Source organism: Sinohyriopsis cumingii, unplaced genomic scaffold (genome assembly GCF_028554795.1).
Source record: "Sinohyriopsis cumingii isolate HCF-2022 unplaced genomic scaffold, ASM2855479v2 utg002078l, whole genome shotgun sequence".
In the NCBI taxonomy this organism is placed as follows: domain Eukaryota; kingdom Metazoa; phylum Mollusca; class Bivalvia; order Unionida; family Unionidae; genus Sinohyriopsis; species Sinohyriopsis cumingii.
The window spans coordinates 649,242-656,815 of record NW_028316125.1 but is presented as its reverse complement, the minus strand read 5'-3'; the positions used below and the strand labels follow the sequence as shown (position 1 = coordinate 656,815).

At 35.5% G+C, this 7,574-nt stretch overlaps 1 long non-coding RNA gene across 1 annotated transcript; it reads right to left on the bottom strand.

Moving 5' to 3' along the window:
• Positions 1-1,846: 1,846 nt before the first annotated feature.
• LOC149771178 (uncharacterized) lies at positions 1,847-5,819 on the bottom strand. Its single transcript, XR_016418399.1, has 2 exons — positions 5,666-5,819; positions 1,847-2,519 (listed from the first exon to the last, which is right to left on the bottom strand). It is a non-coding gene; the product is annotated as an uncharacterized LOC149771178 (long non-coding RNA).
• Between the last annotated feature and the right edge of the window lie 1,755 nt (positions 5,820-7,574).

The following is a 7,574-nucleotide window of genomic DNA, read 5'->3' as shown; positions in this document are numbered from 1 at the left end:
TGAAGTCAATGTGAATTTTGTACTTTTGAGGTCATGATTGGGAATTTTCAGAAGTCTTTAAGACCGATGACCAATATCAATACAATATATGCAAATTGATAGCCACTGCCAACATAATCCGATGTATAGGTAATATTCTATACAAATATCTGATATACGAATGCAGCCACTAGGCACCAGGCTGCATTCTGTCCAAGAGACATCTCTTCCTCTGTTTGGGATGTGTTTTGGATTGTGATAGTAAGTGATTGTCGGTCTCAAATTAAGTGTTAATCATCATTTTAACGCTTAACGTTATCTCTTACTCGTGCAGGTACGACGTTCGTCAGTGAGACTGTATTGGCCAGTGAACATTGGTCTGGGTTGTTAGATGTGGGAGTTGCTCAGCAGGTGTATATGTATGTTAGTATGTATAGTAGCTGGTCATTAAAACTGAATTGTACGCATGGGTGCAGATCAGTAAGTGTAGGTGAGATTCGATACCTATATTGGCTAGTCAGACAATGGTGCTGTGTATTGATAATGGGTATTGTTTGGTAAGCATGACTATAGATTAATAAATATGGGTTCTGGTAAATAATATTTCTTTTTACTTTTAAGGTTTTTATTCATAAATTTGTATGCTGACCTACTGTATACAGTTTCTTCGGGAAATTATTTATTGCTGTATTACTGAAGAATATGTTCCTTCTAAAGAAACAAATACAGAATGGCACCCTGTTAAGCTCTATATAGAGGAAATCTCAAAAGCTGAATCAAACTAGAGCAAAATAACGTCACAAAACTGGAACAGCCACAGAAAAATACCGTACATCCATATTGTTCTGCTTTCAGAAAGGGCTGCAGCTGTCAAACTACCTAAGATGATGTACTAGATTACTTGCATCTAGCTCTAAACCAAAACAAGTATGCTGGAGCTAATTTAATAGCTTTATCAAACACACGTGACTTTTTAACGCATGCATTCATTCTATGCAAATAAATTAACGTTCAAATTCGACAGCATACACTAGAGCAGACTTCCTCAGTGTATGAAACTCGAAACCAAAACTAGTTCACTGAAAAGGATATATAATGGGATAACTCAGGGGTCAATTCTCTGGTCCATAAAAACTTGCATAAATGACATCTTTTTTGATAATTACCCTAATACATATAACATGGTGATGACCCCACATTCCCATGCTGACCACAAAGTTAATATTATTAAGTCTACATTGGAAAGTGAGTTCACAAAGAGTAAGGAAATTGAAATGAAAATACATGCTAGTAAGTTCCAAACTATTGCACTTGGAAATAAAACTAAAATGCATCTTGAGACTTTCTCCACCATCAAGATTAATATGAGATTAATATGATATTTATATGAGATTAATATGTATTGTGGAGATTTGGTAAAACCAATGGGAGTTACTGTAGACTTCAAGCTAAACTTTAAATAGCAAATCAATGAGATTTGCCATAAAAGATATTACAATTTACATATAACAATTTAATGGGTTCAATAAATTCAAAACACAACAGAAGGACAACTGGTAATGTATCATATAATATCATGGGAAAACCATAACCTAGCGTTTCAGTGGTTATACTAATTCCATAAAGAACCCAGAGATTTTGTCTTAAAATAATTTTTTCACAAATTTTTTACAACATATTTACATTTGGAAAATGTAACAAATATCCACAGTGGAAGATTTAAGTCCATTCCATTTGAAATTTTCAAAATTTTAAACAAGCAATGTCCAATATATTTAAATTATCTGCTATTTCGAGCAAATAAATATACTCTTGGACATATGTCCATTCTGATTAAGCATTGTATCATAAACGTCACACTTGAACATTTTCTCTCCAGTATGATTGCTCACATTCACCTTTATTTTCAATTTAAAACATTGTATCACAAACTTCACATTTAAATGGCTTTTTCCAGTATGTGTCCCCATGTAACTCTTCAAATCAGAGCCCAGTACAAATGCTTTCTCACAAATGAATCACTTCATGAAAACAGTCTATCTCCAGTATGTATCCGCAACCAAGATCCGTGGTTCAGGCAACATCATCATCGGTATATGGAACGTTAGAACACTGAGGTCTGTGGGAAAGTTAAAAGAACGTACCCACGACTTGCAGAGATACAACTGGAACATTATTGGTCTCTGGGAAGTACGCTGAAACTTTATTTGCCGAAGTAACAAAAGATAAAGGACATAAGCTCTACTTCAGCGGAAGAGGTGACAAACACAATCATGGCGTTGCATTTCTTGTCCACGAGGCCCAGTCTCAAGCAGGATTATTACCATCCGACTGAGGGCGACTCCCTTCAACATCACAATCATACAGGCCTATGCACCCTCATCTAACTATGATGACAACGAAGTGGAGAATGTTTATAACCAACTGCAAGATGTCATTGACAACTCACCCAAGAAGGACATTATGTTTGTACAAAGAGACTGGAATTCAAAGGTTCGAGTTGATTCACAGACAAACTGGAAAAGCATAGGTGGACCCTTCTGCAACGCTGAAACAAATGAAAGATGATACATGCTCTTGGTGTTTGCTACCTAAAACAAACTTGTGGTAGCCAACACATTCGGTTCTCACAAAGCATCTAGAAGATGGACCTGGCATAGTCCAGATGGACAACATCACAACCAAATTAACTACATCTTGGTGATGAAAAAATAAAACCGATTCTGCAGATAACTGAATATCGCCAGGACACGAATTTTTGCAGGGACTGATATTGGAAGTGACCATGATTTATTAATGACAACGTTTTGCTTCCACTTGAAAATGATTTTTTTAAAACAAAAGCCTAACCAACCAAAAATCAGATATGTTTTGAAAAATTGAAAGTGTCAAAAGCTTCAAGTATATGGGATCAATTATCACAGAAGATGGTTCCAAACCATAACTACTTTGCAGGATTGCCCAGACAACAACAGCAATAACAAGGTTGAGACCAATATAGAAAGATACCAACATTGCTTTTGGTTCCAAAAGAAGGCTCATGCGCTTGATTGTCATATCCATCTTTCTGCATGGTTGTTAAACATGGGTACTCACATTAGATCTACAAAGGATTCAAGCCTTCAAGATGCAATGCTACTGCAAGATCATGACATCTAATACATTGACCATGTAATCAATGAAAACATCCACAACAGGATCCAGTGAGCCGTCGAATGCTATAAAGACCTCTTGACCACTGTAGAAAAGTGCAAACTGAAGCGGTACAGTCAGGTCTCAAGATCATCTTTTTATTATTATTAACCCTGTAATAGGTTGACCACAGGTTTTGTTATCATAAACTATTCCTACCTTTACAATTGTGTGATTAAAGCATATCCTGGCAAAAAAATTCTTCAAACATTGAAAAGCAATTATATTGTGGTCCCAGAGTCATAGCATCTATTTATACAAAAATTAACGAAAATTCACATTGCCTGTAAAAAGAGAAGGAAAATGGCTACGTTGAAATAACTGAATTAAGTTCTTTTGTTTTTTGCAGTCACTGAAATGAACAAACATTGCCATTCTTCTTGGTTTCATTCAGTAATGACTAACATGGCTGAAACAATTTCAAATCTTTAGCAACTGAAAGCAATAGAAACTGCATGATCTTTCAATACTGAGCTGAAAGCAAATAATAATAATAATAATAATAATGAGGACTTTGTATAGTGCATAATGTTTAGAAGCTCTAAGCGCTTAACAACATTACACAACACCTATAACATAAAAAACATATGTAATGATATGATTACAAAAACAAACACCATGAAATTAGAAAACATGAAAAACATGCTGAAAATATTTATGGTAGGAAACATTATTAGGTCTTTAAGATTGTTCTTGCAGTCAAAATAAGTGAGTTTTAAGAGCACTCTTGAATGGGATGACTGTGTCTTTGTGTCTAACTTCAGTTGGCAATTCATTCTACGTGTTGTTTATATAAGGTTGTCTTTTCCAAGGAACAATACTGGTGTTAATATCAACTTTTGGTGGCTGCTTTTAATGGTGTAGACCCATGCTACTCAAACTGCAGACTGTGGCATACTAGCAGGACTGCCAAGCCATTTTTCTGTAGACTGTCGGCTGCATTATACCGTAGTTACGCAGAAGTATTGGACAACTTCACCAATCACAAGAAGATAACAACCTTGTGATATAACTGACATTCTCTGTCATAGTCTATGTTTTTAACTATATTTAAATATTTATGTATTTTCAGGGAAATGATGAAATTTGAACAGTTGGTATTATTTGAGATTGCAGTTGCAAGAAGCTCTCTGATGGCAAAGTTTATAGTGGCTTAGTTTATGTGTATTGGAAAAACAAATGCCGAGTATGTATGATCTATATCTTGATATTGTTTAACTGATAATTCAGATTTAACATTACCCAAGCTTAAGAAACTGGATGAGGCATGGCTTAGTGCCTGAAATAAGACCTTTCCTTGCACTGACAATTAAGTCTCACTCTGGTGGACAAACAACAACTATATGTCAGTGGTGTAAAGAATTAAAAAAATTAAACCTAATGACATGCCCAATATATTTCTGGGAGGGGACTTTTTTCAATTCTTGCTGGTGGGACTAAAAAAAAATCCAAAACAGGACTCCTGGGTTCCTAATTTTAAAACCCAAGCAAGACCTGTTTTACCCCAAAGATCAACATGATCAGTTTCTCTCCAGTATGTATGGTCTGATGCTCTTTTAAAATGGCCATTCCGACTATACAGTTAATTATAATCATAACAATTAAATGGCTCATCTCCAGTATGTGTCACCATGTGCCTCTTCATCAGTGCTATATGTAAATACTTTATGTCAAAACTTCACATTTGATTGGTTCCTTTCTGGCGTGTATCTTCAGATTTAAATTCTGAATAAATGTTTTAGTACAAACTTCGCATTTGAATGTTTTTTCTACAGTATGCATCCTCTGATGATCCTCTAGATGTGCATTTTGACTAAACATTTTATAACAAACATTACATTTAAATGCCTTGGCATGTGTGCATATATGCTCCTTTCGACTTCCATTGTGACTAAATATTGTATCACAAAAGTTACACTTTAATGGTGTCTCTCTAGTATGTGTCATCATGTGACTCTTCAAACCACGGCTACAAATAAATACTTTATCACAAACTGCACACTTGAATGGTTTCTCACCAGTATGTATCATCAGATGTCTATTTATAGTAACTCTCTGACTAAACATTTTATTGCAAACTTCACATTTGAATGCCTCTTTAGATATTCATTGCGACTAAATGTTTTCTCACAAACTGCACACTCGAATGGTTTCTCTCCAGCATGTATCCGCAGATGCACCTTGAGATATCCATTCAGACTAAAAAAATTATTACAAATATTACACTAGAATGGTTTCTCTCCAGCATGTATCCGCAGATGAACCTTGAGATATCCATTCTGACTAAAAAATTTATTACAAATATTACACTTGAATGGTTTCTCTCCAGAATGTGTTAACATGTGCCTCTTCAAATCAGAACTACTCCTAAATGCTTTATTACAAACTGCACACTTGAATGGTTTCTCTCCAGAATGTGTCATCATGTGACTTTTCAAACTACGGCTACACCTAAATACTTTATTACAAACTGCACACTTGAACGGTTTCTCACCAGTATGAATGCTCAGATGCTCCTTTAGATGTCCATTCTGAGTAAACATTTTATCCCCAGTATGTGTGTTCAGGTGTCTTTTCAAATCACCATTCAGTGCAAGCGTTTTCTCACAAAGTGAATTTGAATCTCAAACATGATCATGCGCATGGTCAAGTTCCGACTTCAATGGCCGCTGATTGATGAGTGTGATTATGCCTGTAATAAGCGTGCATAATAGTAAAGTTTTTCTCAAAGCTTAGCCAAACCTATCCTTGGGGCATACGGCAGTTTTTTCTTTCTTTTTAGATGCAACTGAAAAGTTTCTTTGAAGTCAGAATTTTACTCCAGACATAACATGCAAAACGTAATTATTTCAGTTGTTGGAATAATGTCCACGTGTGCGATTCAGGAATCAATACGCTATCAGTAAGCAAAGCCAAGCAAAAATAAATTTAAAACTTCAGGTTGACAGAGATTTCTTAAATCAAATACAACAAGAAGGAGGAGGATTTAATTCATAACGCACATAATGCAATCATACCACACATACTGCAATCATAACACACATACTGCAATCATACCACACATACTGCAATCATACCACACATACTGCAATCATAACACACATACTGCAATCATACAACACATACTGCAATCATACCACATATACTGCAATCATAGCACACATACTACAATCATACCACACATGCTGCAATCATACCACACATACTGCAATCATACCACACATACTGCCATCATAACACACATACTGCAATCATACAACACATACTGCAATCATAACACACATACTGCAATCATACCACACATACTGCAATCATACCACACATACTGCAATCATAACACACATACTGCAATCATACCACACATCCTGCAATCTTAACACACATACTGCAATCATAACACATACTGCAATCATAACACACATACTCCAGTCATACCACACATACTCCAATCTTAACACAAATAATGCAATCATAACACACTGCAATCATAACACATATACTGCAATCATAACACATATACTGCAATCATACAACACATACTTCAATCTTAACACACACAATGCAATCATACCACACATACTGCAATCATACAACACATACTGCAATCATGCCACACATACTGCAATCATAACACACATACTGCAATCATACCACATATACTGCAATCATAACACACACAATGCAATCATACCACACATACTGCAATCATAACACACATACTGCAATCATACCAAACATCCTGCAATCTTAATACACATACTGCAATCATAACACACATACTCCAGTCATACCACACATACTCCAATCTTAACACAAATAATGCAATCATAACACACTGCAATCATAACACATACTGCAATCATAACACATACTGCAATCGTAACTCACATACTGCAATCATAACACACATACTGGAATTATAACACAGATAAACTGCAATCATAACACATACTGCAATCATAACACATACTATAACATACTGCAATCATAACACATACTGCAATCATAACACATACACTGCAATCATAACACACATACTGCAAATATATCTGCATTAGTCCTTCTAAAATATGCGTCGTCAGTCGAAATAGGAGCAACATGTATATGTTTCCTATTCGACATGTTGAACTGAATATTCAGATAGGTTCTCTGTATTCGCAATACATTGTCTTAGTCTTGTTAAAACGCTACCAATTAATTTACTCATGGTTTTTCAGGATGAATGTAGCCATGAAATTGATTGAAAGGTTAAGCACACATTCGTGTTTGCATTTGATATGTGTTGATAAAGCGTTAACACTCAAATCGTACGGAGGCATCTATTCCAGCTTTATCACCAAGGAAGACTATAGCAAACGTAATAATATGACCCCCCCCCCCGACTTCTCCACTGAAATAGTCAG